Genomic DNA, 10,083 nt, shown 5'->3' on the forward strand with positions numbered 1-10,083 from the left:
ACCCCGGCCGCCCGGCCAGAACCAGGGCTGTCCTCTCTCTGCCCTGCCCGCCTTCAGCTGCATGGAAGGCCTAATGCTCACCTGTCCATTCACACCCACCCGCCCTTTGCCTGCTAGGTTTATTTCCAAACACAGATCCCACCACCTGCCTGCTTCAAGCCCTCTGAAAGTTGCCTGTGGATGAAGTGCACATCCCTGCCTGGCCCGTGGGCCCTGCCATCCGCCTGCTGGCTGCCTAGCTGACCTCTCGCTGTCCCCTCGTCGCTCAACCCCTGGGCCTGACCTTGCACAGCCTGAGACCCAGGCAGGCCCCTCTGCCCTGGGGCAGGGATGCATGCACCCCTGGGCCCTTCCTGGTGTCCCCCTCGCCTTGCCCCGTGGCTGCCTGTGGCGCCGTGCCCCTCAGCTATGTCCACCTGCTAAGCACCAGGCAGGAAATGCAGCCCCACCCCCACCCCTTGGTGGCTGGCTCCTCGAGCAGGTGCAGCTCCCTGGCCAGGACTCCCTGCCCTGCCCATGCTCTAAGCATGCAGGAATCTGCTTCATGTCAGCTCGCAGACCCATCAGGGTTTCAGGCTGAGAAGAACCCCAGAGTGTTGACATGGTGAACAAAAACATCAGTTGAGGTGGAGGGAGCTCAGGAATAATACCGCTGAGTGCAACAGGCAAGGACAGTGTTTTTCTCGAGGAGCTCTGGGAATGCAGACTCTCCGCTAAGCTAACCCTGGGGGGAGGCCCCCTGGGGGCAGCGAGGGTCTGCAGGTGTGGTGCAGGGGCACAGCGACAGCCAGGAGGCCAGGAGATAGAAGAGGCACCTGCCGCCAGAGGGAAGCCCAGGGCTGCACACAGCCAAGGCCCTGTAGGTAAAGGGGACTCCAGAGGAGCCCAGCTACAGAATGTCCAGGAGAAGGCATGAGGTGTGAACAGGTGAAGCAAGCAGGAAAGGGGCCGTGGAGGTGTGCCAGAGAGGAGCTCAGAGCGGCCACAGCAGAGCCCAGGGCCATGGGCATCAGGATGTGGCCTGCAGCGCCACAGAAGGACCAGGCTGGGCCCAGGGCAAGGCTGACAGGCAGGGCATTTTTCTTTCTTTCTTTCTTTCTTTCTTTCTTTCTTTTTTTTTTTAAGATTTTATTTATTTGAGAGAGAGAGAATGAGAGATAGAGAGCATGAGAGGGAAGAGGTTCAGAGGGAGAAGCAGACTCCCCACCGAGCAGGGAGCCCGATGCGGGACTCGATCCCGGGACTCGAGGATCATGACCTGAGCCGAAGGCAGTCGCCCAACCAACTGAGCCACCCAGGTGCCCTTTCTTTCTTTCTTTCTTTTTTAAAGATTATTTTATTTGAAAGAAAGAGAGAGTGCCGGGCGGGGCAGGGCAGAGAGAATCTCGAGCAGACTCCTCGCTGAGCAGGGAGCCCGACACGGGGCTCAATCCCACGACCCTGAGATCACGACCTGAGCCAAAACCAAGAGTCGGACGCTCAGCCGACAGGCGTGCCCGGCAGGGCATTTCTGCCGGTGGAACGTGGCCTGCTCACTCTGCATCCTTCCCAGGTTAGAGAAGGAGGGGCAGCTATGAATCTGACCAGGTGGAAGAGTATGTAGAAGGTGCTCACGCTGACTCAGGGAGCAATTGTGGGTGAAGCACTGTTGCTTTTCCAGCCGAGGAAGGAAACAGCCTCCAACCTCTGGGGGCTGGCCTGGTCCTATGAGCAAAGCCCCAGTGTTGCTAGGAGCAGGCCCGGCACTCAGATCCAGGCACTGGTGTTCTGCTGGTCAGATTATAAACAATTTCACACAACACCAGCATCAGACAAGTTCCCTCCGTAATCACGTGTGGACATAGACAAGACACGGGCAACGTCCAGGCGTAAAGACCAATGGTGCACTGTGCTGCTTACAGACAGCTAACCCCTCTGGTCTGCCCTCCTTCCAAAGAAGAGGTATTGAGACACCCAGGCACAGGACACCCCCTTTCCTGACAGCATGTAACCCAGAGTGAAGCCCTGCCTCCGTAGCTGTCCCCAGTTCACCCAAGGGAGCCCAACCTCTGGTAGGTCCTTTCTAGGCCCAGAGTCCTGTGATGCCCCGGCTGCCCGTTGCCTGAGGTCCCCTCACTGCAGTGAGTGATAAGCCCGGCCCGCACACCTGCTGGCATGTCCAGTGGGCTTCCACAGGAGGGCACTGAAATGGCTACTAACTATACTCAGGCCAAAGAGGGCTAATGTATTCTTCAACAGAAATGTTTATCTCCATAGGCCATCATTAAATCCGTCCTAATTTTCAAGGTGAAAAGACACAAAGCGTGCACGCCTCCATCACACTCCTTGCCAAGCAACACTGCCCGTGGCCATGGAGAACCGTACTGAGAGGCTGGCACAGGACCCCGGCTTGCTGAACACCCAGGCCAGCACCCCGTCCAGGCCCAGGCACACCATAGGTGTCAACTGTGGAGTAAATGAACGAACTTCATGTTCCAGGACCAGGGACAGAGAGTGCTTTAGACCTCAGGACTTTGGCTCAGCATCAACATTAGCGGGAAGTCATTTCAGGAGTGTGGACAGCAAAACTCAAAGCCCAGGAGAATGCATGGAGGCACATCTGGGGAAACCAAGTGGAAGAAAGAGAAGACGCACAGAGAGTCATGAGTGGTCAAGGCCAAGTGTGGAAAACCGAGGAGCTCCAGGGTCTGGAATCCTCCAGAGAAGAGCCTGGGAGTGGTTTGAGTAAAGGCAGATCAGTACGGATTGCCCTGGTGGGGCAGGCGGGAAGAGCCCTAAATAGTGAGATGTACCAGGTTCATGGATCAGAAGACTTAATAATGTCAAGATGTCAATTCTCTCCAAACTGATATAGAAATTCAACACAATCCCAATCAAAATCCCAGCAGGCTTTATTGTAGAAATTGACAAACATCTTAAAATGTATATGGAAATGCAAACGATGTAGAAAAGTCAAAACAATTTTGGGAAAAAAAAGAACAAAGTTGGAGAACCCGCACCACCTGATTTTGTGACTTACTGTAAAGCGAAAATAATTCTATGGAGGAACACATAGATCAGTGGAACAGAATAGAGAATCCAGAAATAAACCTATGCATATGTTTTTTAAACAATGGTAACGGAAAATTGGATACCATGATTAAAGAAAAAGATAGAACCCCGACCCTTACCTCACATCACACACAAAAATTAATTTGGAATGGATCCTAGACCTAAATGTAAAAGCTAAATTTATAAAAGCTTTTTTTTTTTTAAAGATTTTACTTATTTATTTGACAGAGAGAGACACAGCGAGAGGGAACACAAGCAGGGGGAGTGGGAGAGGGAGAAGCAGGCTTCCCGCGGAGCAGGGAGCCCAACACGGGGCTTGATCCCAGGACCCCGGGATCATGACCCAAGACAAAGGCAGATGCCTAACGACGGAGCCACCCAGGTGCCCCTGTAAAAACTTTTATTTTTTATTTATTTATTTATTTATTACAGATTTTATTTATTCATTTGAGACACAGAGATACAGACAGAGAGAACACGAGCAGAGGGAGAGGCAGACGGAGAGGGAGAAGCAGGCTTCCCGCTGAGCCAGGAGCCCGATGCGGGGCTCGATCCCAGGACCCTGGGATCATGACCTGAGCCGAAGGCAGACGCTTAACCTACTGAGCCACCCAGGCATCCCACACATGAATATTTTCAACATCTTTTCTCATCAAGGAAATGCAAGTGAAACTACAATAAGATGCCAATCTACATTCACTAGAAAAGCTCAAACTAAAAGATTTATGATAACAAACACCGGCAAGGATGTAGAGCAGCTGGTGGAAAAGCAGAATGGTACAACCATTTGGGAAAACAACTTGGCAGCTTCTTATAATGTTAAGGATCTAGCAATTCCACTCCTAGATTTTTATCCAAAGATTTGTACACAGTTGCTCATAGCAGCTTTATTCATAATAGCCAGACATGGAAATGACAGAAATGCCCACCAGCAGGTGAACGGATAAACCCACTGTGATAGTCATGTGATGGAATACTACTTAGCCATAAAAAGCAACACACTAACCCTACACACAGCCACATGAACGGATCTCAAAACCACTGTGCTGAGCAAAAGAAGCCAAACACAAAAGAATATATACCTGTGATGAAAACTCCGGGAAAGACTGTTAGAACTCCGGGTGGGAGGTCGGAATCACTAGAGAAGGGCACAAGGAAACTTTTAGGGTAACAGAAATGTTTTATACCTTGTAGCAGTGGTCATATGGTACGTACATTTGTCAAAACTCATAAAATTGTTAGGTTGTGATCTCGGGGTGGTGAGATCCAGCCCCACCTCAATTCACAGTGTCATCGTTCATTGCTGCAAAAGCCTATAAACAACCTCGATTTCTGCCAGTGAGATTGTGGCACATGCACGGAAGACAAGGGTCCCTTGGCCTTGTTCTCGGACCACAAGGTAGTTCAATTTAAAAATTAACAATAAGGTAATAAAAAATGCATTGGGAGACTAAAAAGCTGTTTGCTGGCTGCACAGTGAAGGTGTGGTGTTTCTCAGCAGGGACACTCCCTTGTCTGGGCAGAACGATTGTGGCCCCGAACCGCCCAGCACACGGCCTTAGCGTCTCTGCACTGATGTCCCAAGTCCCTGTGACGACAGGAAAAGCCCACGCAGATTTCCAGATGTGCCGCCCCTGGTGAGAACCAAGCCCTGCCACAGCCCTCGCCACTCGGGATGAGATCCACATTCCGATAGGACACCGAGGCCTCTGCTGCCTCCCCCACTGGCCTCCCACTCACACACACTAGCTGCACCCCACTCCCTCTGCTCCAGGTCCTGGCACGGCCCCCGTCCTGTTGCCACCTGACCTCCCTTTAACCTGGATGGCTCCTCCTTACCCATGACATCGAGAGATAGTGAGAAGTCATCCCCCTGGGAGGCTTCCCTGACCCCCACCAGCCAGGCCCCCTCCCACATAGCCTTCACCCCCCGCATGGTGGCTTCCTGTCCGTTGGTCCGTGCATCCGACTCCATTGTAATTCTCTCTAGCGTGCGGGGTACGACCATTGCCACCTCGATGCCCAGATGGCATACGGCACATGCCTGGCGCTCAGTGAATCTAGCGCTCGTTGTGCGCCCCTCCGAGTTACAGAGCACACAGCATTCCCGAGTCCAACGTGGAGGTACAAGCGGGAGCGGGGAAGACCCCTCGAAGGGTCTGCGACACCCAAAGAAGACAAAGCAGCCCTCCCACAGGTGACTCGCTCACGGACACCGATGAGTTTTGCCTTGTGTGAAAGATGGTGGTTTTTTTCTGCACCCCCGTTTGGACTCAGGGCGCTACTGCCCTGGTTGAGACCCACATCACCTCCCACTGAACCCCCCGCAGGAGCCTCTCAGTCACTGGCCTCCCATGTCCAGTCTTGAACCAGACAAACACGGGACGACCTCACTCCCAGCTTCAAGCCCTCCACGAACTGCCCGTGGTAGCGGCCAGCACCAGTCTGAGCTGTGGCTGCTACGGGGTCCCACAGGGCCAGCCCTGCCTCCAACCTCACAGCCATCCTCGCCCACGCCTTGCTCCCGTGCACTCACCCGGCGGCCGCACGATGGCTTTCCCAAGGCTGGCCACTCTGTCCTCTGAAGACAGTGAGCTGAGGGCATGTGTCCCTAGCCCTTGACACGTGAGCTGCTCAGATCGGGGTGCTTGGCCTGAGAAGTGGCCGAGAGGAGGCCTGGGGCACTGGAGGGGACCCCAGCTGCCCTGACGCTCACTCGCTCGCTCCCACCAGCATCTGACCAAGCACCTGTCTGGCCTCCTCCTGGGTGTGCCGTTTCTAACAGCATCTCCCCTTGTCCGTCTGCCCACCCGCCTCTCCACCGTGCCCCCTGGAAGCTGTACTCCTCCAGCCTCTGTACTCCTCCTTTCCTTTTCCTTCTGGCTTCAGTGCCCCTTCCCACCAGGGTCTCCTCCCTCCCAGTCCTGGCCCTGGTGCAGGCACCTCCCCTCAGGATTTCATTCTCCTTCAGGTGCCCCTACCTGCAGGTTTCCAAAGCAGGCCCACAAGGCTACCCCTTAGCCTGCGTGTTCTGGGAAGGGACAAGACCACTCGGCTGGATCAGGCACCCCTCCTGTCTTGCCCACACTGTGTGCCTAGGGTTTTGAGCACCTCTGCCCACAGCTGGAACAGGCCCAGGTCATGGGCTGCTGGATGGACGGATGAGCAGATGGGGGAGCCTGATCAAGGGGGCTGTGGCACAGGGGAGGAATTGATGACTTGTGGCCATTTAATGACCAGTCAGAGCCATGCAGCGGTGGAGTCGGGGCTGAACAGGCAATAAAACCAAAGACTGGTGAGAAACACGGGGGAGGTGGCCATGCAGACCTTCCCCAGCCACAGATGGCAGGAGCCTAATACACATGATGGTGGCATGGCCCAGGTGTGCTAAGGGGTTAAGAGGTGCAGACAGTGCAGTGGGAGTGGTGTTTACTGGAAGACCTGCCCTCCGAGGGTGGGGGTGGGGCGGGGGTGGGGCTTGCTGCTGTGTGCAGCTGGTGGTTGGAGTTGAGGAAGTTGTGACACCCTGCACGGCATGAGCAGGTGTGGCTCAGGAGGCAGTGACGCAGCCGTCTGGGGCCAGTGTGTTTTGTGGTCTGTTCAGCGGGTGCAATTTTTGCCGTTTTCACATTTCCCTTGGACATATTTGCACATAAACAAACCAAACCTGCCTTATGCTCAAATTGTTCCCAAATATATCCATCCCACTGAAACAATGCACACCTGTTTGTTGAGGATTCTCTCATTCAGCCAGCTGCTTGACAACATGACAAGCTAAGGGTCCCAGCTGCACCAGACAAGAGCACCTCCACTCACCTGTGCCTGAAGCGCAATGTTCGTCCACCCAAGGCCCAGGGACCCAGGCTGAAGAGGGTTTCCCGGGGCCCTACGGCTCCCCGCAGCCGCCAACGGGCGGTGGCGGAAGAGGCTGACGAGAAGACTGCTCAGGGCGAAGCAGTTGTCCACCACCCCCGCCCAGCAAATGAGCTTAATCGAGGAAGGTCTCGTGTCGGGAAACCCAGGCCCCCACGGGACGTTCGAAGGAGACCGGGTTTGAGAAGTTCTGTGTTTTCGATGCAGCTGAAGGAGAGACAAGAGAAGACAATCCGTCAAGCCAGGCAGAAAGGCTCGCCAACAGCGTCAGCAGAAGAAGACGCTTCCCCAGGGGCAAGCCTGTCACTGGGATCTGGCAGGAGTCCAGGCAGCGGACAGGCAGGCTGGAAAAGCTGACCCCGAGTCCAGAGCCCAGGTGCCCAGCTGGGGACTAGGCTGCAGGCCCCAGAGCCAGGGCGGCCCCTGGGCCCAGGGAAGGGAGGCGTGAGTGCCACCACAGAGGGGCTGGGCTCTTGTCCTTTGCCGAGCCTGATATCTGACACTCGGCCTGGTGACCTTCCCAGTACAAGCCAGTGTGTGCCGTCATCCTGAGACCGTCCCGCTCCTGCACATGGTTAGAGCCACCTGTCCTCCGGCAGCACCGGGCTCAGGCAGCTGGAGTCTGGAACCGTGACCAGGTGTTGGACGCCACGTGCAAGCTCTGACCTCAGCACTGACGCTCAGGGATCATCGGACCCTCAAGGGTGGGTGTGATGACCCCCAGTCCACAGATGACATGGCCCGGCCTGCAGTGACCACACAGTCCCAGTGCCACCTAGCCACGAGAAGGCAAGCTCCAGAACGGGCCCAAGACCGGGCCCTCGGCACCTCCCCACTTTCCTCTGTGTTCTCAGAGAATCCTGATGAAAACTCCTTTTGAAGTATCTAGTTCCGTTGTGCTGAGCGAAGTAAGGGCTGGGGCAAAGGCTGATTCAGTCATCCGCTCAGGAGCCCGGTCTGCCCTGGGCTGTGGGGCACTAGCGTCCCAGGGCGTGGAAGGAACACGGTGCCCTAAGGAGACCGGTGAGGGGCGGGGCAGCGCCTGGGGAGGGGCTGCGGTCCACAAAGGCACAGAGCCCCCCGGGGGGGGGGGTCGCTCTTGAGGGGCCGGCAGAGGTTGGACTCTTCCTGGGGGCTGGGGGAGCAGGTGGGGTGCACGGGCGGGCCCCGCAAGGATGGAAAGTGCTTGCGCTGGACTCAGGCGTACCTACACAGGCTGCTCGCCTAGGCCTCAGACGGCAGGAGGGCGAAGGGGCCCCATCACCCCATCCAGCAGACGAAGGACTAGATGCACAGAAGCGTATAAAGCCAGAAGCGGGCCTGTGACCCCTCAATGCTGCTGAGGGGAGGCCCCTGACGCATGGCTCAGAGCCAAGGTCTGAAGAAGGAGGAATCAACCGAGGGTCAGGGCTGGGGGCTCTGCGGTTGAGCCCTGGAGTCTGGGGTCTGGAACCCCACCACACGCCTCCAGCGCCCCCCGCTTTGGGCCTCTGAGTTCCTAGCCAGCAGGCCGGCCCCACTCTCCCCTCCTGGCCACCTTCCAAATAATATCTGTAACTGACAAGCTCCAGACCGACAGAGGTCTCCCTCAGCCCTCCATGAGGTGACTAAGGGGCCCCTGCGGTTGGCGACCAAGTCACAATCCCAGAAGACTCTGCCTCTAGCCAAGACCTGGAGACATTTTCCCTGTGGCCCCCGCTCCCGGCTCCGGCTGGCAGGGCCCTGGGCCACCAGCAGATGTGTCTGCTCTGTCCCAGGGCCATCCGCAGTCCTAAGGGGACTCCATCAGGAGGGGACAGTGGCCCCGCACAAGCCCAGGGGCACATCCTCAGACACTCAGAAGGCCAGTCAGCACCTGGCTGTTTCTACTGCTAGGCATCATATCTTCTGCAGCTTCCCCGTGAGAATTCTTCTAGAAAAAAATGTTTTTATAAAGGTTGAATAAAAATGCATTCATTTATTTACTGAGCACCTACGATGAGCCAGGGCCCGTGCTGGATGCTGGATGCAGAGCAAAGTACGCTGTGGCCCTCATCCTCTCTGAGTGGAGCCCAGATCCCGTGGCGGGGGGGGCGCCGTGGTAGAGGCTGCACTAGAAGGGGTGAGGCTGGAGGCAGGAAGAGCAGGCCAGACACTAGGCTGCCTGCACCAAGCTCCAAGCCTGAGAGCTGGAAAGGTAGGAAGACTGGACTGACCACGGAGACCCAGGGGCCCCGGGGAGAAACCCGGCGCTGGACACGGAGGGCGGTAGGAGGTGGTGGCTCGAACCATCCCAGGGACTCTTACAACAGTGCTTGGCACACAGGGAGCACCCACGAAGAGCGGCCACGGCCATTTCGTTGTCTGAAGTGAAGGAGACCAGAGGGAAGGGAGGCACCCGCAGCAGCAGACTGGGCAGATCCCTCCCGGAGCTCCTGGCCAGCGACAGGATGCGGCCCGACGTTGTAAATGGCCACAGCGGGCAGTGTGGACATGATGGTGCAGCCAAGATTGCCAGGCCAGGTGCTGGCCAGGGGCGGCGTGGCTCCTGCCCAGGGTCTGTCTCCCACACCCCGAGGGGCAGCACACAACAGCCTGTCTGTGTGGACGGAGGCAGAAGGGTTGTGGGCAGCGGGTTCCAGGTTAAAGGTCCCTGTCCTTTAAAAACTTTTTGCCTTGAAAACATGGCTTTTACTCCCTAGAGGGCTTGCCAAGCTGGTGTGCTGAGCTGAATCTCAGGAAGCAAATGCAAATGGGAACAAAGTATGCAAAGCCAGTGACCTGAAACCAGAAGTGGGGACTCCTGACTCAGCATAAGCAAGTGGGAACACTGAAGGTGTGTGCGCAGTGAGTTCCTAACGAGCCCGTGAGGGATGCAGACCGAACCCTGCGTGGGGTCAGGAAGTGAGGCTGCTGTCCCGTTGCTCAGACGGAAGAGCAGGGACAGGGCAGGGGAGACAGCCCGTCATCTCTCAGTCCCCAGCTCCCGCTCCCCAGACGCGTCCTCCAAGGTCACGTGGATAAAGCTTTGAGTGAAGCTCTTGCTCTCTGCAAACTCTTGCTCTGGCCCCAAACCCAAGCCCAATAGATCTGGGCACCAAAGGACACTCGCATACTCGACAGAACAACCAAAAGGTAAGAAAATTGGAACAAGAGGGCGCCTGGGTGGCTCAGTTGGTT

This window comes from Callorhinus ursinus, unplaced genomic scaffold (genome assembly GCF_003265705.2).
Source record: "Callorhinus ursinus isolate GAN/ISIS: 27379988/994484 unplaced genomic scaffold, GSC_fseal_2.0 scaffold5, whole genome shotgun sequence".
In the NCBI taxonomy this organism is placed as follows: domain Eukaryota; kingdom Metazoa; phylum Chordata; class Mammalia; order Carnivora; family Otariidae; genus Callorhinus; species Callorhinus ursinus.